Source organism: Urocitellus parryii, chromosome 11, assembly GCF_045843805.1.
Source record: "Urocitellus parryii isolate mUroPar1 chromosome 11, mUroPar1.hap1, whole genome shotgun sequence".
NCBI lineage: Eukaryota > Metazoa > Chordata > Mammalia > Rodentia > Sciuridae > Urocitellus > Urocitellus parryii.
Window position 1 is genome coordinate 69,484,841 of NC_135541.1, and position 25,466 is coordinate 69,510,306.

A 25,466-nucleotide genomic window follows, 5' to 3' on the forward strand; every position below is an offset into this window, starting at 1 on the left:
GAGGCTGGCTTTGAATTCACCATCCTCCTGCCTCAGCCTCCTGAGCTGCTGGAATGACAGGTGTGCGACTGTACCTGGCCGATCTGTCCACTCTCGTGTGAGCCCAAAGCTTTGCTCCAGGGAACCAATGTTCATGTGGGTGGCAATCAGGTGTGTGTCCCCTGGAGAGAGTTCAAGGGGGCTGGACTCCCAGTCTGCCAAGTCCTTACCACGTGGCCTAGACTCTGGAGTCTCCCTGGAGTCTCTTCCTCATCTGTAGGTGCACAGGATCCCATGCCTCCACCTCAGGGGATCACCAGGATGAGGCTCCTGTACAGTAATGTGGCTGGATCCCAGCTGACAGGGTCTGAAGATCTCGGCACTGCCTGAGTCAGCCTCCATGGTCCCTGTGTGCTTTCATCCACCCATCTGTCTATCCATCCATCCACCTATCTACCCATCTACCATCTGTCCATCTGTCCATCTATCCACCCATCCATCCATTCTAACTTCATTGGACCCCTGGGTACTGTGCAGGACCCAGGAGGGCAGTGAGGAGAGGAGTGAAGTCTGACAGTCTGGTAGAGGAGAAGTGGACATGAGCTCCTCCACGTCATCGTGATAATTTCTCCCTTATCAGGGAGCTGAGGCCTAATGGAGCACGAGGGCAGACAGGACAGGAAGGGCTTCCCCAGGAAGTGGTACTCTCCCGGGAATCCAAAGGATGAACCAGCTGTAAGGGAGTGAACAGGAGGAGGGAAGCGCACAAGGCAGCCACTGGGAGTAGCATGTGCAAGGGTCCTGTGGTGACCAGAAGCCTGATGAGTGGGCCCTCGGAGGAAGAAGTTCCACCATGGGTGGTGGATGGTGGTGGAGAGAGAGTGGGTACCAGGGACTGGTAGGGGATGGTCTTGTGATTACAAGAGAATTTTGGCTTTTATTCTGAGATTCTAGAAGCTGTGGAAAGATGAGAAAGGTCAGACCCCTGTTTTTGAGATCTCCCCGCAGTAGCCTGTGTGTCCCCCACTCTGAGGTCACTGGGGTGAACAGTAGCCTCAGGGTGGGGGACACACACAGTCTATCTTTCCAGGTCAAACTGCCTGCCAGGGCACTCCCAGGATATGGCTGCAGCCCCAAGAGCCTGCTGGGAGACAGGGAGCCAAGATGCCCCCAGGCCCATGGGCCTAATTCCCCAAGGGTATGCAAATGTATGCAAATCACCTCCAGGAGCAGGGATAGCAGAGCATTAGCATACCCCAGGGAGAGTCCTCATGCAAATGCCTGGGGCCTGCTAAGCTGGGAACCAGAGGCCTCCAGGCTTCCATAGAGGCCAGCCTCCGCCTTTGTTCTGGGCCCCTGAGTCCTGGGCCAGGCCCCTGTGGGAAGTGGACTCTGTGTGGGAACTAGGGTGGATGGAGGGTCCTGGCTGCAGGTGTCCAGGGTACATAGGGTCCCCAGGACAGGAGGACCCTGTCGCCAAGGTGACGGGGACCCTACCCAGCCCTGGCCTCCACCTCTGACCCTGGCACCCCTTCCTTCCCCCACCTGCGGACTCCCCTGTCCCTTCCCCTCCCTCCAGGCTCCCCTGGTGGCCTCTGGCCTTTCCCTCCCGACATTATTCCAGAGGCCATCTCCTGCCCTCCCTGCCATCTCCTGCCCTCCCTGTGTCCTCTGGGTCCTTGGTCCTAGCTCTGTGCCCTCGAGCCTCTGTGTCTGGGCTCTGCTGTCCCTTCTCCTGAGCCCTGGGCCCCAACTTTCTTCTCCGTCCCTTATTCTCTGCTTCCAGGGCCATCGTGCTGCCTGTCCCTTTCCACGTCATCCTCCCTGGTGACAGTTCTGGGTCACCATGTCCCCTGCTCCCGTGAGCATAGGGGCTGCTTGGCTCAGGGACCGGTGGACCCCCCTCTGCCCCCCGCCTCCCCGTGGGCCCCGGGCACCCAGCCTGCCCAGCCATCCCTGCTGGCCTGGGGGTCTGTCCAGGGGTGGGGCAGGTGGACCGGCCTGTCCCCTCTGGGCAGGAATGTGCATTGCAGCAGGACGTCCTGGCCAGGTGGTGTCCTCACCCCTGTGAGGTGGGTCCTCACTGGTGTCCGAGTCTGGGGCTTGTGGGCGGCATGGGGCTAAGATGGGCCGCTGTGTCATCTCCGTGACTTGTCTTTGCCCTCAGGATCCTTCCTGTCACCTCTCCTGTATCTCCAGGGAAACAGACGGGAAACCACACTGCTCCTGCCCCGGGTAGGAGTAAGGATGGGTGACCCACACAGGGCAGGAGGTCCCCAGGAGCTCAGGTGGAAGGCTTGGTCCCTGGGGCACAGTGTTCAGAGGTGGCTTTGGGGAAGGGACAAGACATGAGGGTGCTGACCTTGATGGAGCCTGGTGAGTTAATGGCTACTAGGCACGTGCCCTGAAGGGGTCCGTCCCCCTGGCCTCCCTGGCCACCCACCAGGGGCCCTGGCTGGCCGCTGCCCCTTGCCACAGCCCTCTGCATGGCCTCCCTGGCCTTTGGCTGAAGCAGAGTATCCAGCCTCCAACTGGGAGCCAGAATGAATCTCCCCCTGCGTGGAGTCGTCCTCGGCTCCCTGGTCTTGGTGGTGGGGCGGTTCCCAGAGGCACGCAGTAGGTGCTCAGTAAACCACTTCCTTCCTCCCAGACCAGCTGTACGGCTCAGACAGGGCTGGCCGGTCCTTCTCCATGCCTTACCCTCCTCATCTGGAATAAGGTCAGCACAGAGCACCCCCTGAGGCCTCAGTCAAGCTGGAATGGACTGGGGTCCCTGGGGTAGCTGCCAGTCAGTGGTGACTCCATAGGGCCACCAAGCAGCCACCACAGATCATCATGAGGCAGGCTTGAGGTCTGGGGTTAGGGATAGGGGTGCACCTGTCCTCTCCAACCCTGCTGGAGCCCCCAGACCCTTTATGGCCATGTAGCAATGGCCACAAGGGAAGGAATCTTCATGGGGACACATGGCCACCATGGGAGGACGAAGATCAGAGCTCTGAGTCCTGTGCAAGCCTGCCTCAGAGTGCTGTGTGGCCTTGGGGCAGTGTATCACTCTCTCTGAGCCTTGCTTTCCTCACCTCAGACCACCCTGGAGGCCTCTGGCCGTTGTTGTCCCCTGTGTCCCTGTGGGTGTGTCAGGGCTGTGTGCACTTGGCAGTTCTCGGTTGTGCGGAGCCTACTATGCGCTCTACACAGGACAACTCAATAAGAAACTGTGAAAGTTCCTTCCGGGTCAGGCCTTGGGCTCGGCATGTGGTCATAGCCAGCTCGTGTGATGAACATGAGACTGACATTTCTACACACTTTACGGCCACTCACTCCTTTACCCACAGCAAGAGGCCCAAGCACCGACTTCGCCCATCAGTGAGTTCAGCCAGCAGTCGTTTTATTGAGCACCTACATGCTAGGTCTGTGGTCAGCCCTGGAGCCCTGGGAAATATAGTGGGGGTACCATCTTGGACCCTGCTGGCTCCCTGTTGAGTGGGAGCACCTACAGTGAGCAAAGGAAACACCTTGGAGGTCAAACTTGGAGATTCAGTAAGTGACCCTGAGGAAGTGAAGAGGAGCCCAAGGGTAGGGGAGGAGGGCAGCCCGGTCGGAAAGGTGGCTGGAGGGTGAAGACTACAGGCAGCATTAGAAGTCTCTGCGTGAACAGCCTGTGCAATGGCCCTGTGGCAGGAATGAACTGACATCACTGAGGGTCTGAGAGGAGGCCCACAGTACTCCCTCTGCACCTCCAGATTCCAGGGGGTGCTGATGACACTGGGGCTTGGGAAGGTCCCCCAGGAGACTAACAGAAGAGCTGCGCCTGGGCCTTCTCTAGGGCCACCTAACAGGCCCTGTGGACACAGAGCTGGCGTGGCTGTTTGATGTCAACTCCTGGGTGACAACAGTGGGTAGATTGGGGTCCCTCAGACCCCAGATCTGGGCTTTGCTAAATTCTCTTGACCCGATGACTGAGTGTCATGTGGGTGGGGCAGTTTTATTCATCTATTTATTTGGGGATAATTATCAGTATTTTTCTCCCTGTTGGCCCCGCCCTGGCCTTGGGTACAGTCACACTTGGACACTTCTCTACATAACACATTGTAGGTGACAGTGTGGCTGGCTAGTTAGTCTTGGGGACCTTCTGGGCCAGTGTCTGCACAGGTAACCCCCAGGGAGGCTAAAGACCCCCCAAGCATGACTCAAACAGCCTTAGCCAGGCCCTTCTGAGCTGAGCCCAGGGAAACCTGTCCCCTGTTGGTCAACCCAGAAGGTGCCCATCTGGAGAACAAGGTGGGGCTGGTGGAGTGCTCTGGGGTGGACTGGCAATGGCTGTCCTGGAGGCAGCCTGGGGCTTTGGTTCTGGGGAACCACCTCAGGGTGACTCCCGCTACACACAGGCCTCACAGTGGGGTCACCCCCAGAAGGTCAGAAGGACCCACCCCTGGCTGGGTGACAGACTGAGGGCCCACTGAGGCACCAACCTTTTCACTGTGTCTTCCACCAGGAAACTGACTCCCGGGGCCGTATGAGTCTTCGAGCACTGCTGTAATAGAGCATCCTGGGCCGGGTGGCTGGGGCAATGGGGATCTATGTTCTCCTTGTTCTGGGGGCTGCAAACCCAGGGCCAAGAGCTGGCAGGGTGGACGTCTTGGGAGGCCTCTCTCCTTGGCTTGTAGAAAGCCACCTACTCCCTCACTGTGTCTCCTTTTTAGATCTGCTCTACGTAGAAGAACCTGTCATGCTGTCTTCGATGACCTCACATTACCTCAGTTACCTCTTTGAAAAATCCAAACACAGTCGCATTCGGAGATACTGGGGTCAGGACTTCAACACAGGGTTTGGTGGCAGTTGGGGGGACCTGATTTAGCCCATAAAGGATGGAGCATTCACCTTGGGGGAGGTAGGAGGCCCTTTGAGAACTGCCCATCCACCCAGTTGTCTGTCATGAGGTTATAGACACATGTCCCCAAAGCTAGCTGCCTGCAGAACTTATTTAAGCTAGCTGCCTGCAGAATTTACCTGGACTATGATTTACCTGGACTGTGAGTTAATCTGCTGAGACACTGCTTTATCTGGACTGAGAGAACAAAATTTAATTTAAAACAAATTGTAACTCGGTATCTTTGCTAACGGTGTCATTGCTGGTATAATTTTTCCAAGGACTTTCTTGCATGGAGCCATCAATTGGCTTAGTATTGTGGCATTTTTGTATCCTCCCCTTCTGCTTGTAGCAGATTATTTATGGTGTTTGTGTAAAAACCACTATGGTCATTATTTAAGTTAAACAAAAGGGGGAATTGTTAGAGATTGTCTGTAAACAAGTCAGGATGGCACCTGGCAAATGTTAGGGTCTGTACACAAGTCTAGATGGCACCTGGCATTTTGCCAGAGGGAGTGGATTGTGAAGTAACTCCAGCGAGCCATTAAGTGTGGAAATTTCTTATTGGTTGACTGCTGTACCTAGTTTATGCTAATTAAGATAAGCTGTGTGGAATGTATCAATACCTCTGTTGTCCTACAATAAACGGCTCCCACTCCTGCTGTATCAATCTAAACAAGTTGCTTTTCACTCCCTGGTTATTTTGCTGCACTGGACTGCGGCACCCAACTCTGGTCACACCCACCCCTGGGGAATCCAAGGTCCCGTCCGTGGTACTGTGGCAGGGATGAAATGGCCCCAGAAAAGCCAACCCGGCTGAGGCTGGGGTACACACGTGGCCTCCCCGCATGTCTCGGAGGTCCTGCCTGGGCGGGTGGAGACCACCCGTCCCTGCCAGGAGCTCCCCATCCCCTGCCAGGCTCATTCTGTGAGGCGACCTGGGGCCTGGTAGAGCCCTGGGCACCAGATTCCCACGCAGAACCCAGAGCGGAGGTGGGAGGCAGGGAGGCTGGGAGGCTCTCGCTCACCTGCCGGGAGTTTCCCCTTTTAAATAAACAGACCTGCGGCTGGCCGGCCAGTTCTCTCCCCGTTTTTCAGAGCAACACTTTTGTACTGATGGCTGCACATCGTCATGTGAATGGTAGCTGGAATCCTCCTGGGCACAGTGATGGGTGAGGAAGGTCAGAAGACGAAGGATCACACTTAAAAACTGAGAATCACCTTTGTTTTGTATTCACCCATGATGAGAACCAATCACCACCACAGAGAAGGGCAGAAAACTAAAGGTCAGGTCCCTCCCTGGAAACATGAATCCACACAACTGACAGTCGTTTACTGAGTGACTACTATATGCCAGGCAATACTAAGCACCTACTATGTGCTGGGCTCTCAAGTTACAGAGGCGAGCAGAACAATATCCCTGACCCAGCCCTGTCCCCAGAAGAGACCCCTGTTTGCTTTCACTTGCTTTACCTTCCCAGAAATGAGCTTGGTGATCTCTGCCTCAGCCTCCTGAGGAGCTGGGATTACAGGTGGAGGCCACCACACATGGCCTGATTGTCATTTGTGTGTCTGTTTCCCCCACCCCAAGGTCATAAGCCCCTTCAGGAGTCACCTATACCTTATGCACTTCTTCCCATGTCCAGCACAGGGATTGGTATGAGGTACGTATGTGATAGATATTCTATCAATGAATCAGTGGATCGTGAATCAGTGAATGGTGAATCAGTGGATGGTGAATCAGTGGACGGTGAATCAGTGGATGGATGGGTGGCTGAGTCTTGACTTTCCACCCCTGTCCTATGCTGCACCAAACTCTCCTTCACGGTCCATCCAGGGTTTCACTGCTGAACAGTTAGGGCCCATTTCAAGGCTCTAAATGCTTCCACTCAGATAATACCTGGCAGGACTGTAGGCAGAAGACTTCAGGATGCAAGTTGAGTCCTTTAAACACATGATCAATTTCTGCACAGCAATATGATAAGGAAGTCTAGAAATCCCCCCGAAAAGCTAACCACAAAATTATCATATGAAAAAAATAATAAAAAATAGGAACTTTCTCCATCAAAAAATTATTTTTCACAGATGTTCACTGAAAAGGTGGAAATAATCCAAAAGTTCAAAAACAATCAAATGGATAAACAATTGTGGTATATCCATACAATGTAATATTACTCAACCATGAATATGAATTAAGTAATAACGCATCCTATGATTAGAATTTGGGCATGTAAGGATGCCAAAGGCCTCTTATGTGAGAACACTGCAGACCCCATTCAGAAATTGGAGCTGATGTGGCTTACGGGGGATCCCAGGTGAACAAGCCCAGCCCTGGCATAGGAACACACATTGCACAATGGTCTGGCTTTCCAGCTAGAAGATATCTATCTGGGCTGACAGTGGATACTCAAAAGAATTGATTTGGGGTGATTCTCTCCTTTAGAAACCCCTTAAGTGTCCCAGAGTACCTTCATCTCCAGAAGCATTATCTGAGAGTACTCTCTTATTATTTGAAGAGTTTTTTCTCTATATTGAGCAGTTATTGAGTGGCTGGCAAGTACCTTTCAGTTTTATAGGAGGGAATGTGCTGTTTCCTTTGCACTTTTATATTTTCTTACATTTTCAACAAGGTATGTGACTGAAATCTGCATATTCACCCCTCTGCTTCTATGTGCAGGGCCCACAAGATAATATCCTTGAACTGGTTGTGTCAGTGTTCAGATTATGTATGTAATGTTCTGTGTGTGTGTGTGTGTGTGTGTGTGTGTGTGTATGTGTTAGAGAGAGAGAGAGAGAGAGAGAGAGAGAGAGAGAGAGAGAGAGGAGAGAACACAAGAACTTGTCCCTCTAGCATCAGGACTTTGTGCTCTCATGTGTTTCATGTGTATAGGTATGGAAAGGATATGAAACAAGACACCATAAATTATCTTGTGTGGAACTTTTTGATTGTCGTGTGTAAATATTTTCTGAGTGATTTCTTTGGTCAGTGTTGGCAGAGTACCTTTCTGGCAGGACATGTGTTTAGGGTTTTAGTGGCGCGTCTGTAGGTGTTGTTGGTATTGTGGACTATTGTGTACGTGACTATTGTGAATGCATTTGAGAGGAGTTAGGATGTTGTCTTACCATTATGTGTTGGATCTGTGCATTTTCAGATTTTAGAATGTATGTGTATGTTCATGATGTCTAGGACAGAATTTAGGGACATAATCTTTGGTGTTCAGAGATTTGGAGAGAATGGAATCATGGGGTATGTTGAGGTGTTTGTAATTATGTATATGTGGCACATAGATGTGTGTAGATTCTGTTGATAATGTCTCAAGTGGAATGCTGTGTATTTTCTTGTTTAGGGCTTTGAGGTGATCATGTTATTCTTGGAAATATGAGTATGTCGGAGGAGTTAGCAGTGTCTATGTCTGAGATTTGTTGTTGAACTTCATATTCTGAGGCATTCTGTGTATGTGCATGTTGGCAACATAGAGGTGATTGTATATGTTTTCATTTGAGAATACAAATTGTTGTCATGTTAATAAGTAATTTGTTTGCTCCATTCAGTTACTGAGGGAGTGTTTTTGTGATTGCTTTTTGGGTGATACTGATTGGTGTGTGGTCTGAAGGTATGTGTACCTGAAGCACACCAGATACTCTCAACCAAAAGACCCTTGCCATAATTAAGATTCTTCTCTTGTCAGATCAGCAGCAAGAATGAAAAGGTTACTGTGGTTGGTAGCTTTCTCTTTCTTGTAAATTCCAGATTTTTTTTTTTTTTTAAATACGTGTGAAACCTCTGTCTGGCCTAGAGAATGGAATGAAAAACACTTGTCAAGTGAATCTTCAAGTCCTTTTCCCCCATGGGACATAAAAGTCAAAATATTTTGAAATTGTCTGTCCATAGAATGTTTCAGGCATGAGCCACACTCTGGACCAGTTGGCAACAGCCAATAAACCTGCTTTCTGAAAATTCCACTGGTATCCAACCTTTTCGGTCCTACTTCATATCTATTTTAAGTGTTTCTTGGAGGCGACTGGAATATGTATGAAACTTTGTGAAGAAGGTTGTTGATTGGAATTGTTTGGATTTTACTGTGTATTTGTTTTAATTTGGGCATGAGGAACTCTGGGTTTACAGTCAGGCATCTGGAAGATAGGAAGTTTATGCTATTGAGGTTTTCAGAGCTCCACAGTGTTGTGTGCTGTTGACTGAGTATATCAGAAAGTCTGAGCAGTTTTGTACATTAATAGTGAGTTCTGTGCCCTTTAATAGTGAGAGAGTGGCTGCATGTACTTTGGGTCTGTGGGAGTACTGTGGATTTGTAGATTCAGACAGACACGTGTGTTCCCAGACTTGTATAATCTAGGACTGTGAATGTATTTAGTAACTGTGATGGCTGAGTATTCATTCTCAAACTGTAATGGGTAGTGTGTGTTTCCACTGAGAGAATATAAGAGTTATATTTATATGGGAATACAAGTTAGGAGGATTGGGTACTGACAGTGTATATGGGTTATTATGACATGGTGGAACTTATGAATAATTATTAAGAAGAGTGTTTGAATTGAGTATTTTGGTGAATACTTTCTGATATTCACAAAATATTGATTTTTTAATATAATTTAATTTTGGGGGGAAGGGTGTGACATTAGAGTGCAGTGTAAAATATATGTATTAAGGCCACACATGTGTTATGTATGTATTTAGGAAATGACAATCATTAGATTGTATGTGACATCATTGTTGTGTCCATTTGGAGAGGGTTGGTAAACTATGAGTTTTTGGGAGTTGGTGTTTACATATCAAGTGATTCTGGGAATATGGACTCATGTTTATGTGTGTATGTTGGTGGTTGTACCTGTGTCATTTAGGGTTAAGGATGTTACATTTTTGTAATCAGGGTATTTCTGGTTGCACTCAATTTTGGGGAAGTTCAAAGAGATTTTTGTGTATATTTTATTTCTGATGAGAGGATCAAGTCTGTGAGATTTTCCAGAGTACTTAGGGTTTGTTTATGTGACTTCTGGTAACAAATAGGGTTTATTTTTGTGTGTGTATGTAGGGGGATTGTATATTGTATTTCTGTGTGCATGCATACTCAGTATTTGGTTATATCATGTGCATGCTTTCAGGAAGTGTAGAGTATATAGGAATGTATAAGCCTGCATTTGGAAAAGTATACATATAATTGCATGTCTGTCAGTACATGGGTGATAACAGGCATGTGTATTTGTGGGTATGTATAGAGTATATTTTTTTAGAAAGGAAGTGGTGGTGTGTGTATTCAAGGAAAGCAGGGATAAAGGTTATTTATGCATCTGTGTTTTTGGTGGGATGGCAGTGAGTTGTGGGTCATGCACCTGTTTAAATGTGAGGTGTTTTTATGATATCTATGGTGGAAGGGGTTGTAATGAGTGTGCATCTTTACATGTACGTGCCTCAGCAAGAGATGTTCACAGGTCTCTGTGCCTGGGTGGCATGTGGCATCTGTGGCTGTAAGGGATGGCAGGAACACATTGGTGATGGCAAGCCTTTCACAAGTGCACTGATGCTTGTTCCTGTTGATCTGGAGCTCCAACAGTGATTTCTGCTTTCTCATTCTTATCTGACATCTGTCTACATTAGTTGTGGTGGTGAGTGGATGTACCTCTTGCATCCTGGGCTGGCGGATGGGAGCTTATCAGGGATGGTCCCTCAGGAGTGGTGAGGGGAGCTTTTCCTCCAAGATGTGAGGTATGGCCATTGTGATTCAAAGGGTCTGACTCTGGAAGGAAACTGCCAGGAGTTTCACAGATCCAAGGACAATTGTTGAGAGAGTTGTTTGTTTGTCCACCTGTTGCATCCTCCCTTGCATTTTTCCGTCTGCCAAGACAAAGACAGAGACCCTAAGCACAAGTCTCCACAGGGCTCTCCCAGCTTGGTGGTGTCCTTGGCCCATATGTGCACATGACTGGCCTCATGGTGTGCATGCTCTGGCAACATCACAAGCTCTATAATTATTACACCACTGCACCTCAGTCAGATTAGGAGAGGAGTTAAGAACTGATTGTACAATTTTCCTGAGGAGCTACCCTCATTGTATTCTTTATTTCTTAGCATGACCAAGTGAGTGATCCATCCTTTCAACCTGAATGATCCTTTCACATTTCTACTCATAGAGAACTTCCTTTTAATAAGTTTCTACTAGTGGAGAATTTACTTGGTTTTTATTTGTGTGGAAATAAGCAGAATGAGTTTAATTTTATATACATTTTCAAATATTCACAGCAAAGTTTTGCCATGTCAGCTATTTGGAAAGGCACATCAGTGGTGTTCATTACACTTATTTTTTTCATTCTTTTGAAACCAGCATGCAGCCACAGAACTTTTCTCATCTTGCAAAATCTAAGCTCATTTGTTAGAAAGTAATCATCAATTTCCCTCATGCTCTAAGAAGTCACCATTCTCCTTTGTATTATTTTAATTACTCTGTGTACTGTACTTCATATAAGTAGAATCGTACAGTCTGTATTCTCAAGGTCCATCCCTACTCTACTATCGGCCAGGATTTTCTTTGTTTTTTAGACCAAATAATACTTCATCATGTGCTACACGTAAAAAAAATTCTTCCTTGGGATAGGAAAAGGGCAAAATTTTAGAATGAAATTGACTATACTATCCTATATACATATATAAAGAGACCACAGTGAGTTTTACCTTTATGTATATCTGTAAAGCACGAGTTAAGAAAACTATAAATACATGGTTGAAAGACCAGTATAGAACAAGAAAGGAAACTGGGTCAGGGAGGAAGGGAGAGAAAGGGCAAGTTCTCGAGACTGACTTGGAACAAACTATATTCCATGCTTATGTATAACTATAATGCACAGCTAAAAATAAAAATATTCTTCCTCAATGTACCCTTGAGTATAATAAATAATCCTGTAGCAATTATAAGCATATAAATATCTCTTCAAAAGAAGTAGAATTGAAGGGTCATTTGAATGATCCTTTTGATAATTCGAGGAACCACCAATCAGTTTCCCATGGAGCCTGCACTACTTTGCATTCTAACCCACTAGGGTTCTGGCTCCATCACATTCTCAGCAGCACTGGTGTTTTCTTTTTTAGTTGTGGTGGTGGGTGGATGTGCCTCTTTGTTCCTGGACTGGAGAATGGGAGCCGATCAGGGATTTTTCTGTTTTCTGTTTCTTTCTGTTTCACCATGTCTTTGAAGCTGGATCTCATTTTGATTTTGATTTTGATTTCTCCATTTATTATTGATATTGAACATCTTCCCATGAGCTTCTCAGCCATTTGCATATCTTCTTTGGAGAAACATCTGTGGAAGTCCTTTGCCCATTTTAATATTGGGTTGTTGTTTAGTTCTTGTTGAGGTATAAGGGCTCTTTATATCATAGATGTTAACTTCTAATCAGAAATATAATTTTCAAATGCTTTCTTGCATTTAGTGATTCATCTTTTCACTATTGACTATGTCCATTGATGAATCAAAGTTTTGGGGTTGATGTAGTTCAGTTTATTTCTTCCTTTTGGTGCCTGTGATTTTGATGTGCTGTTCAAAAAGTCCCTGTCAAAATCCCTTATAATGGGCTTATTCTCTTGTGTGTTATGAGTTTTATATTTCACATCTTATGTTTAGGTCCTCTATTTATGTTGAGTTAATTTTTGTCCATGGTGTCAGATAAGGGCCCAACTTCCTTGTTTGTTGTGTAGCTATCTATTCAGTTTTCTCAACAGTATTTGTGGAAAAGACTGTCCATTTCCATGGAATGCTGTTGTCAGAAATCAATTGAGAACTTATGTGTGTTTTTTTTTTCATTTCTGGATTTCTTACCCTGTTTTATTAATCAACATTTCTATCTTTTGTGTTTGTATGACTGGTAACTTTATAGCATGGAGTTTTGAAATTATGACAGGTTAGACCATCAATTTTGTTCTTGTTCAAAATATTTCTGAAATTGTTTGCTTTCACATTCCCTATCATTTTAGGATGGAATTTTAAATTTTTGCAATGAATAATCTCTGCATCATGTACAAGAAGACTGGGATCTTAATTAGAATAAGATGTATTGCATGTTTTTATGAATAAATTAAAATATTCTCTACTTTCATATAAAATGAATATGACTAAATGAAAATGTAAAAAATGGTATTCATGAAAAAAAGAAGTTAGGAATTTTTTAGGGATTGAACAGAAACTGTAGATTTATTTGGGTAGTATTGATATGTTAACAAGTTTAAGTGTTTCTGCCCATGATCATTTGATATTTTTTCACTTTTTGGTATTATTCTAAGTTTCATTGCTTGTTTTAAAATCTTCACGTTTGATCTACTTGATTGGGTAGTATTACATTGGGTCTAGTATTACATTTTATTTTACTTGTCAGATGAAATTGTTTTCTTGATTTTTTATATTTTTATATTATTATTATATATTTTTATTATTAGTGTATAGAAAAACACAGTTTATGTGTGTGGGGTTTTGTATTGAAACCTTTGCTGAATTTATTCATTGTGGTGATTATTTTCTTGGAGAATCTTGAGATTCTCCAGATATAACTTTATCTCACTTATAAACAGAGGTTATTATACTTCTACCTTTCCATTTGGCATGCTCTCTTCCTGTTCTTCTTGCATATTGATCTGGCCAGGATTTCCAATATATTAAAAAAAAAAACAAAAACAAAGCAAAAAAAAAAAAAAAACCAAGTGAAAGCACGTAAATTTGTCTTCTTCCCATTTTGGGAAAAATATTTTACTTTTTGATTATTTAATGTATTAGAAGGTCATTTCTTATGTGTGATCTTTATTTTGTTGTTGTTTGCATTTTTCTTTTTTTTCAGTATCAAGAATTGCATTCATGGTCTCACACATGCTAGGTAGGCATTCTCCTAAGCACAGAACTAAATCCTGATCCTTTCAAAAATGTTGAGACAGAATCTGGTCAAGGGGTTGAGGGTGGTTTAGAACTTATGTTTTTTCTGCCTTGGACTTTGAATAGCTGGGATTACAGGTATACACCATATCATCCAGCTATTTTTCTTTCTTCTATTTCTAGTTGTTTTCAACTTCTAATCATGAAAGGTGTTCTTGCCAGATGGATGCAATGACAAAGTTTGTAGTTCCATGTTCTTTTTGTGAACAGATAATTGAAGGAGACACTCACTAGACAGAGCACGAGGAGTTACTCAAGTGAGAGTACACTGCCTTAGACAAGGGACAGTGTGCTCACCCATGGGAATGGGAGGCCTTGAGGCAGAGAAGAAACTGGGAAGCTGGCTTTGACAAATAAAGAGACCAGATCTGGGATGCTAAAGTTAGTGAAAGGATATGACTATCACTTCATAGGATATGATTACAACTGACTTTGGCAAATAAAAATTTCTATCAACAGAGAATGTTGATAAAAATTTTGTTTCTGTAGCTTCATTGGGAACTTGACTAATTTTAGATGAGATTAAGTAGGAGACTTTGTTTAATACTGCTGTATTTCTCAAATTAGAGGCCTACTGACTGCTTGGGGTAGATTCTTTATGTGTCTTGGAGTGATGAAAAAACCCAACCACATATATGCTAGCTACTGCAGGGCTTGGAACAACTCATTTGACCAAAGAATCCCTTTTCTCACTAAATGGAGGTCAGGAGCCTTACCAGAAAAAGGCAAGAGACTTAATCCAAAATTACTGTTCTTTTCTGAAATTATAGTTTTGGATGGACACATGGGATCTTTATTTAGTTTCATGAGGTTCTGAGAATCTAATCCACAGCCTCACACAGTGCCAAGAGGTTGATTCAGACATATCTCTTCACAAAGCACTTTACCAAAGAGCCACAGGTGAGGCCCCTTCATTTCCATTTTGAAATTGTTTTCTTGAGGCTTCACAAAGGGGTGGCCTGAGGCAAAGACCTTCCTGACGCAGGGGAATTGAACAAAGGTAAGAAAGAAGCCCGGGGACAGACTTTTTCACAAGATGAACACTAGGGCATTGACAGTTCCTGATCATGCTACTTGGGTTGCTATTTGGCAAAGCAGGGTTTCTCCACCGAGAGACTTAAAGGTCACACTGATTTCTGCATTTTCTGAGATGCTTGGCATTCTTTTCAGCAATCCAGGACATGGCCATTTCACAGAGCTTGGAGCTGGTACATATCTTGGACACAAAATCATGAGCCCCTTCTGGAGAGTGGCCAATATTCTGGAAAAATACAGAAACTTAGGAACATAGTAGGTGTTGCCCATCTGCAAAGCAAGTAGCAGTCTATTCATATATTCACCAGGATGAGTGTTGGAAAGCTTTCCACTGATGCATTCTGTTTCTCAATTCCTGGTTTCCAGAGACTCAGTAAAAACTACCTAAAATCAGGCTTTGGAAGGGCACAGCCAAGAGTATCAGAGATTAAAGGCTTAGTCAATCTCCTCTGCCTCCTACAAGGTTGTGAACTGATGAGCATCTGGTGTGGAGTGGATGACCAGTTGAGGAGAGAGTCACAGGGAGAAGTTGCAGCTCTCACAAAGGTCCCGTCAAGGCGGTAGAGTTTGAGAGCAGTGAGGATCACACAGAGAATAGGAAAATGATGGCAAGTGATGGAATGTCAGTGCAGGTCCTCATCAGGCTCTCCAACTGGAGTACATACTTGTTTAGGCTGGCTGAATCCCTGTTTATTCACTCTATTTTTTATACTAAATTTTGGGATTTTTTGACCACACCTTGTAATTCTTATCAGGTGCCACCTGATTTCTCCATGACATCATTTACCCTGAGGTCAGAAATATCTGATCTGGTGGTCTCCATCCTGATATTCTCACCTTTCACTCTTATCAGGAGAGGAAAGCTTGCCAGAGGCTTTATTCAGTTTATCAGGGTGAGGGGAAGTAATTTGTCTGAGGCCATATTAGAGTGCTCTGTGGGTGTGCCTGGTGATAAATGACCTCTAATAATGACCTCAGGTTTCAAAATGGAGTTTTTTAAATGGAGTGAGAAACTGATGTGACTCCATTTTTGAGAAACCAGCCTCTACCTCAGAGCAAAGCCTGTCCAAATGGGGGAGTTACCCTTGTGGATGGAAAACCCCAGAGTGCTCCCAGGCACATACGCAACCTGATGAGTTGTTTGTTTGTAAATAACTGGAGAGATCTTCCATGCCAAGTGATTCTGATTCAGTTACATTATGTTAGGACCCATTGTAACCCCCTAGCTACCACAAAAAGCATGAGACAGAGAAAATACCTGAACCGCCAGGTGACCTTCCAAGTAGTTTTGTTGATTGGTAACATGATTAGGCAACCCTGCAAGTTTATCATTACACTCCTGCAACCCCTCATGGCTTAAACCAATTAGTTCAAGTGTATCCACAACTTGAACCAACCAATCACCCTTACCCAACTTGTTCCTGCCAATGAATGTGCTAATCAATGTTAAGAGTTGTTGTTTGACTTTTCTGTGATGTGAAGTGATTGGCTATGTGATATTGTGATGCATACAGTAGCCCCCCAAATCTATTAATCCTCACTGAACTAAGGGTCGAGACTCACCCTTTGGTACCACTGCATCTGAAATGGTTGTGAGTCCAGGCTTGAGCTAACAATAAACACTCTTGTGTGATTGCATCAGATTCAGCTCCTGGAGGTCTATTGGGGTCCCATGAATCTGGCATTACAGGAGTTGCTTAGGCTCAGGCCTAAAACCATTCTCACACAACCCCTTTCACCTTGACAGCTCTTCTGCAGATAAACAGAAGCCATAACACACAACTCCTGTCTTCATAAACTTGATCTCTTGAGTCCAGTGTCATTTCAAGTTCTGGGTTTAAAAAGACATATTTATTTTCTTTGATGTTTTCAATAAAGCACACAGAATTCTTAGAAATAGCTTGGAAGGATAACAATGTTATACTGCAAAACTTCATGAATTTTCATATTGCTTGCTGTGTGTGACTGACCAGTATGTGAAAGGCCTTGGGGATATGTGAAAAATATATTATGAATATAATAGAAAGAACTCTTGAGACTTTTTTTTCTTACTGTACACACATTCTGAGGCCAAATGAGGATGTTTACTAGAGGTCTTTTATCAAAAAAGAGACAATTATCATAAAGGAATAAATTAACCTATATATTATGGAATAAATCTAATATATATTTGATTAAAATCGAGGACATATATGGTCATGCCAAATAGTTTGCTGAATCATTTCAATTAGAGTTATTTAGTTATTTTAATGCTTTGCTTACTATCTGCATTAGAGACATTATTGACCTGCAACTCAGGAAAACTGTTAATTCTAGCACTGAATTTATCAGGTTTTGTCACTTTGATATATTACTTATTGCCATAGGATCTCTTGTTTCTCAATGTGTATATTTATAAATTTACACATTCTAGAGGTTTTTAGAAAGATAAAAGAAAATATGTATTAAAAGAGTAGCTTAGGGCTGGAGATGTGGCTCAAGCGGTAGTGCGCTCGTCTGGCATGCGTGCAGCCTGGGTTCGATCCTCAGCACCACATACAAACAAAGATGTTGTGTCTGCCAAATACTAAAAAAATAAATATTAAAATTCTCTCTCTCTCTCTCTCTCTCTCTCTCTCTCTCCCTCTCTCTCACAGTCTCTCACTCTCTCTTTAAAAAAAGTGTAGCTTAAAAAGCTCTTTAAAATTAATATACCATTGCTATGGTTATTACGTAGCATTCTCTTTTTAAGAATGTATTAACCTGGGACTGGGGATATGGCTCAAGCAGTAGCGCACTTGCCTGGCATGCGTGCAGCCCGGGTTCCATCCTCAGCACCACATACAAACAAAGATGTTGTGTCCTCCGAAAACTAAAAAATAAATAATTCTCTCTCTCTCTCTCTCTCTTTCTCTCTCTCTCTCTCTCTCTAAAAAAAAGAAAATATAATGTGAGTGATCTGTTTACTTTTATTTTAAAGTGTCTGAATTTTTTTACATGACTGGCTTTGTAAAGCCAGTCATTTCTATATTTTAAATAAAAGGTGTGTTTGGGGGGGCTGGGGATGTGGCTCAAGCAGTAGCACGCTCGCCTGGCATGCTCATGGCCCTGTGTTCTATCCTCAGCACCACGTACAAGTAAAGATGTTGTGTCCGCCAACAACTAAAAAAAAGAATATTAAAAATCTCTCTCTCTCTCTCTCTAAAAAAAAAAAAGATGTGTTTGAATAAAAGCATTTTAAGAAAGCCTCCACTCAATGATGTATAAAATTCCCTATTAAAGAGTATTGGCAATTTAAAATTTTTTTAGTAGAAAATGTTTCCCATAAAAAAAAGCAATGGATGTTAGCCCACCACAGTTCGTTAAATCACCTTTCATATAAACCTATGGCAGGGATGCTAAGAAGATTACATTTCAAAGCACAATGGATCTCAAACATCAAATAAAACTCTAGGTTTCATGAAACCAAAAGAAAAGATTTTACAAGCATTTTCTATTTACCACAGAGCCTTCTCTCAAGGAAGTAGGCAGTCCTATGCTAAATATTTCATAGCATACTCTTGGTGTCAGCATTTCCTGTTCTTCTATAACAATCACTGGAGTTCCAGATTTCCCCTCACAGTCAGAATTCTATTTTCTTCTATAGGGCATGCTCACAAAGCAAAACAAAAAGGAGTTCATGGAAAAGGACTTTTTCACTCATATTTTCCTTACTGTCTTTTTTTCTGGAAACAAACAGAAGGCATCTGTCTTCAAAATTGCTCTCACCATAGTTTAAAAACTACACTTTTCTAACGCCAATATTGGACTGCAGGAATCTTTTTTTTTTTGAGAGCCAGTGTTGAGGGTCTTCTGCTGCCAAACAAAGGCCTCACAAGCCATGTGGAATGTGGATGAGCCATGTCATGTCTTGTGAGCTGCAAGGCTTACACATTTGCCTTCCAAAGGAGTCAACCTGATGTGATCTAAAAGGTCCTGTATTATATAAATTCTGATTTTTTTAGAAAGTGGCCATCTTTATTCAGCTCAGCTAGTGTGCTGCTCCTAATGGTCTCTGCATTAATATTAGTGCAACACAAAAGAGCAGTGGACCTCAACCATTATTTTCCACCTGTTTCAATCCAAATATTCTTCAGGACTACTTCAGGATTTTTGTATAAAAAGCCCACCCATCTTATATAGATTAATATACCAGTGGATTAAAAGGCCCTATTCTTATAGCTTTATGACTCTAATTAGCTTGAAGCTTAAAATGGATTTAAGTTATAAACCATGCTGTTTTGTTGCAGTAAATGGTATTGTGTATGTGCATCAAATCACTGTATCATTGTGACGTAAATGTATGGATACTTAGATCAAAATAGCAGAGGCATGGGTGAGAAATTCTTCACATCAAGAAAGAGCTGAAAGACCTGTGTTTTTGCCTACAGCTGGGATTGTGAGTCAGTGGTAGAACACTTGCTTAGCATGTATGAGGCACAGGGTTTCATCTAAGCACTGCATATAAACAAAATAAACAAAATAAAGACCCATCAAAATCCAAAAATGTATATAAATAAAGAAAGTGCTTAAGTACTTTCTCAGAATTGGTCTTTGCAGTTTTAAGAAAATAAGAACAAAATGAAATGTTTCACATCTTGTAGAAAAGCTATTACCTTCAATAAAGTGCTTCTTATAAATTTATTTCTTCTTTGTTATCCTGTGAGGAAATTACAACATGTTAAAAATTCAGTTGTATGTTATCAGCCAAAAGAATGATTGAATATCAGAGTTTTTCTTCCTATGCAAAAATCGCCACCCTTACTTTTATTGTAGGAGAAATTAATAAACACAGAAAGCTTGGCTATTCTCACAAAGTTTATGTAAACATGTTACTCTAAATTATATTTATATAATCAATTATGATTTGCTACCAATGCAAATGTCTTGTTACCATTTGGAACACATGAGGAGGTGATGAATTGATAGCTATTTCAGTTTCAAGAGAAACGTTTTCTATAAGGGTATCTGTATTTTGTCAAGAAGATAAAACAAGAACAGTAAGGACTTATTGATTCCTGATCCATGCAAAAATAACTGAGAAAGAAGGGTGATATCACTTATAAAAGGTGCACAAGTTCATAAACCACTTTTAAAAAATCATATTAAAAATACACACAAAAACTACAGATCCAGTTAGGACAAAATCAGCTACTACAGGAAATAAAACTACAGGAGATATCACAATGTCAATACTTGAGAAATAGTGCCACTTGTTATCTGATCATATCACTCACTGAAACATTACCCAGGAGAGTCAGAGCCAGTATATACACTCCCAGAAGCATATAGAACACACTATTCTTTAAGACATCAGAAGTAACTGTTAGCTAGAACTTACTGACACACTAAAATTATTTATTATCACAAAGGTGAACTAATATATTGTGCTTTACAACTCTCCTGGCAGGCCAGAGAACAGGGTAAATTTATTATCTACAGCACCATAATGCTCACAAAAAGCTCTGTATTGTTCATAAGACTGCATTATTCTGTGGCATAATAATGCTGATAAATTATAAAAAAACATATTTTTTCCAATTTATAACATTGCTTTATACATATCAATACATTATGTTGTGGCCAGCAAAGGACATATTATTACTGACAGCTGTTGAAGTGATTCAATAAGGCCCCAAGGGTTTCCACTGATAATCCTAAATCACAACTACTTTTCCAAATAAAAAGCCACTTCTATCTCTCACAATATTTAGAGGAGTTTTGCAGAAATATCAGTGGTTCATAAGGAAGAAACTTGGGCAGAAGCCCCAAGAAACCAGTGTAATTTTCTAAGTAAGTTTTGTGTGGAGGAGAGGGGTTCTTGTATATTAAAAAATAAGCCCTCTGTAGAAAATGGAGTCTCTCATGTGAAGATTAATAAGTATAATTTTGGAAAGAGAGTGCTGAGGGCCATTGCCAAGTAGGAATGATGCATCGAAATCTCCTTGCCAGCGTACCCCATGCTGCTTAGAGGACATTTGATGGGACATTGCATGTATGCTTTAGTAAGGTGACCTTGCTCAAAGACCATTCCTGTAAGTCTAGTTACTCCCAAGGATGACGTACTTTCTTTCTTTTCTTTTTTTAAAATTCATCCATGGTGACTAAGATGCAGATAATTGCTTTGAGAGGGCATACAACACAAGCCTTACATCATAGACTGAAGGATCTATTTCTACTGAATGAAAAAATAAATACATCAGATATATAATATTGTGTTGCATAATCACATGACATTTTGTTTGTTAACAGCAGCACAGTGAAGGATATGTAACATATTTAGTTGCATATATTCTAGATGATTAAAATAATATTAGTATGTCTTCAGTACATATGCTTTCTGAAGTTGCAGACACAAACAACTGACCAATGATAATTTGCATGAATGATAAGCTTGTCTGGGTAACATCTGGAAGTGGCTTTTAGTAATCCTAGGCAGGGGTCTTGTGTTCTGGTCAAATGAATTTGCAGCATACATTGTTTTGGTCTGGGGATACAGAACTCTGGCTTCTTACTAAGGGATTATTACAGAAAACTTCAGATGTTTGGATTTCATGATGAGGGATCCTAAAAATGTGGATTGTTGGGCAGGCCCAAGATGGTTATAGATATGCTGTCTTGCTGATGCTTCCAGCAGGTTGGTTTTAATTATGTATTCAAGGTAATAAACACCCTGATTCAGTATATGTATTCAAGGTCATAAATATTTGTATTTCAGCATGTATTCACTATGTAAAAGTTTTGAATTTGGCCTTCTTTTTTGAGATATATATGTGTCCTATATAATGATGCAGGAGGCTATGGCCACCTCTTCATAAGCATGACTATTATGCCTACTGTGCCTGATATATTTCAACTGATAGAGACCCAACTCTTGCTTTCTGGATCTGATCTGCCACAAAGCAACTGGCATAGTCTTTAGGATCTTTTGCAGTTGAGAGATACCTGAGCCCTGATATATTAGTGGTGATGGTTTGGGGAGCAGGGAGCACCTATGGAAATCAAGAAACATATAGCATTCAGTGTCCACAATCCTATTAGAATGTACCCCTATGAAGAGTTAAGATATGAAGGGATACATTTCTTGTAAACTTAAGGAAGGCTTCTGATTGCACTGTGTGTTTAAAAGAACCCAACAAGTCTAACTGTCAAGAACTAGATTAAGCAAAGGCCTTAGACACTGGCTATGAAAAAACTGTCAGGAATAGCATTGATGACTTGTAGAAATAGCATAAGGACCATGTGCAGGTGCTAGGGGCACAGTATGAGTGATTTCTATTTATGTGACAGAAAAAACTGACACAAAGCTAGATGTGGTGGTTCACACCTGTAATCCCATCTGATTCAAAGGCTGAGGCAGGAGGAACCTGAGTTCAAAGCCACCCTCAGAAAAGTGAAGTGCTAAGAAACTCAATGAGACCACACTTCTATATATAATAAAAATCAGGGCTGGGGATATGGCATAGGGGTTAACTGCCTGAGTCCAATCCCCATTACCAACAAAACAAAACAAAAGAAAACAAATGAACACCAACAAAGAAAAAAACTTACAAAAATATATGAAAGATTGACACAATTAGAAAATCATAAGACAAACAAGAAGCTTATAAAGCCAGAGCACAATCAGTAGAGGAGGATCTCTGTACTTTGAAAATACCCATCAACTTTCCCCAAAGTGTTGATTGAGTAAGGGAAGGAGAAGGAAAATAAAGGCCAGAAAATCCAGTCAATGGTGATGCATAAAATGACACAAGAGCAGCCAATTGCTCCAGTGAACTACTGGCAGGGCCATCCCAGGTATCCAATTTCATCACATTTTACCAATCAAGTGGAATTTGTGGACTTATGAAAATAAATTAAGCATTGGGCAAGAGATCCCCTGACTCTTTTGTTTTTATGTCTGTATGGTTTAGAGATTAATAGCATTCTGTGTAGTGCCTTGAAAATGGAGAAGTTAGCACTGCTTTTTACAGCAGAAGTTGTAAAATATTCAATGCCATGAGGTTTTTATAGGGCCAAATGTGACTGAGTGTTTTACAAGGTGGCAGGGCTTTCAGAGGGCTATGATTTTAGTAGATAGCATAGGTCATAAACACATTTATTCAGTGTATAAACTCAAGGTCATAAATATTTGCTTGAGTTTATGTACTTACTTCGGTAAAGTATTGGCAATGTGTCTTCTTTGACCTGCAGTTAAAAAAAATGTTCTATGGAATAATTTAGGGGACTGAGGTCTAGAAGCTAGAGTCTGGTTGAGACAACTGTTGCCTTCAAATAAAGCAATCCTACTATCACACCTTCTCCTTACATCTTTTTAAAATTTCTGGAGCCCTAAACCTTGTTTACTGGGTCTCAGCCCCTGCACAGCAGCCAAATACCTGAAATCAATTTGTAATTTGAGGCTAATACAAATCCTATGATTTAAAGCAAGTTCCAAAAAGTATAATTTTTTTGTATTTTTGTTGTTGTTGTTGTTGTTATACTCCCAGATGATATTCTTATAGTGGAGATTTGTGTATCATTTGTTTTATAGATCACAAACATTGCTGTATTTACTTCTCCCTTTCATTTTCTTATGTGGAATTTCATATTTTCAATTTGAAAGACTCTTTTTTTTTTGGACCAGGAATTTAACTCAGAGGCACTTGAAGTCTGAGTCATATCTTAAGACCAATTTTGTATTTTATTTAGAGACATATTCTCAATGAGTTTCTTAGCACCTCACTCTTGCTGAGACTGGCTTTAAATTCACAATTCTGTTGCCTCAGCCTCCAGAGCCACTGGGAATACAAGCATGTGCCACTGCACCCAGCTTCAATTTACAAGAATGTTGTAATACAGATACAATTTTCTGGTTGCAGTATCCATAGCATGTTGCATTATTAATATGTGTGTAATACAACATATCCATTTTAAAATTTCTTCTCTGATGAGAAATTAAAAAATATATTTTGTTTCTTAATTTCTTTAATTCAGTTCTTAGCCTTTTTTCTAGTTTATTTCAAGTTCATGCTAGAAGTTTTGTAAGTCTTTGCTCAAACATATTATTCCAATTGGGGAGGGAGGTAAAACAGTATGAAATGAATGGAAATTCTGCTTTTGACATTTATTTTTTTTAATAATACTGAGTATTTAATTCAGGGATGCTTAACTACTGAGCTATATTTCCAGCTTTTGTGTATTTGTGTGTGTGTGTGTGTGTGTGTGTGTGTGTGTTTGACTGTGTACTTCTTCTGGGCATTGAGCCCAGTGCACTGTGCACATGAGGCAAGCACTATACTAATGTAGCTTTCTTCTCACCTCTTTTTCTCTATTCATAAGTTTTTAAATTTCTTTCTTTTTCAGATTTGCAATTTCTTTATTTGCAATCTCTTTATAATATATGCATGCACTCCTGTGCCTCTTTTTAAAATTAATTTTGAGACAAGATTTTGCTGAGGTCTTACAGTCTTTGTAAGCTGATAAGACCAGTGAAAATGCCACCAAACTGTAGCTTTCTTTTTTTTTTTTCTTTGTGAACCCTGCCCTAATATTAGTAGGGGTTACTCTTTGTTCTTAAATGAGCCCTAGCCAGTAATAAAGGCTTCCTATTGGAATATTGTTGACCATGTGTAGACTATTTTATTATTGAGGGATTTACTCAACTGGTGGGATATAACAGAACAAAATTGATGTCATCATAGTCTGATGGTAAAATATCTTTAGGTACATTCAAATATATCTGATTTCTATGCAAGTGGAGGCCCCCAAAGGTATCAGAGACTGAGAATAAGGTAGAGGTTCAGGGTGTTGCAAAGAAGAAAAGTAAGGACTCCACACCTCATCTCCATTCATCCAAGGAAAAGGGATCGCAGGAAAATGAAATTTTCCTCCTCTGGGGTGTTCATGTTGGGTCTTTTGATCCCAATGACCAAAAAAAAAAAAAAAAAAAAAAAAAAAAAAAAAAAAACACACACACACACACAAGTAAAAAGAAATAGGTAAAGCTAATTTAAAAATATATTCATTCTAATATCTAAAATATTGTCACTTCAACATGTAATCAAGGGGTCATCATGAGACGTTTGACTTTTTTTGTTATCTTTTAGCTTTAACATATTTAATTGAAAAGTAAAGATTGTCTCTCTTCAGGACACAGAACACAATGATTGGATCCGCCTGCACATCATGTGAAGCCCATGTCGATCCAGCACCAACGGTGCTGCCCAGTGGCCTCTGGAGAGCGTTCCTCTTGCCAGGGCAGCTGTGTGCCCTTGGATCTGCAGCCCTCCACTCCCCGGCTCCCCATCTCTGGCCACTCCCCACGCACTTTCTGTCTCTGCGACTTTGACTCTTCTAGATTCCACGTTCAGGTGAGAGCGTGCTGTTTGTCGTCCTGTGTCAGCTTATGTCATTTAGCCTGTTGTTCTCGAAGCTCACCCATGTTGTCACAAATGATGACGACGTTTCCGTCTTCGTCAAAGGCTGACTGGTATGAATTAACGAGCATTCGAATTACATTTCTTTATCCTCCGTCTGCTCATCCACTGATGGGTACTCTTCTTTCCTTCCTTGGCTCTGGTGAGCAACGCTGCAGTGAACCTGTGTGGCTCTCTCTGAACCTCTGACACCATCCCTGGATGATCAGGGACCGTGCCTGG

At 42.2% G+C, this 25,466-nt stretch overlaps 1 pseudogene; it reads left to right on the top strand.

The window, feature by feature from the left end:
- Window positions 1-2,327: 2,327 nt before the first annotated feature.
- The window catches only part of LOC144249263 (interleukin-36 gamma-like), a 39,137-nt pseudogene continuing 15,998 nt past the window's right edge, over window positions 2,328-25,466 (top strand).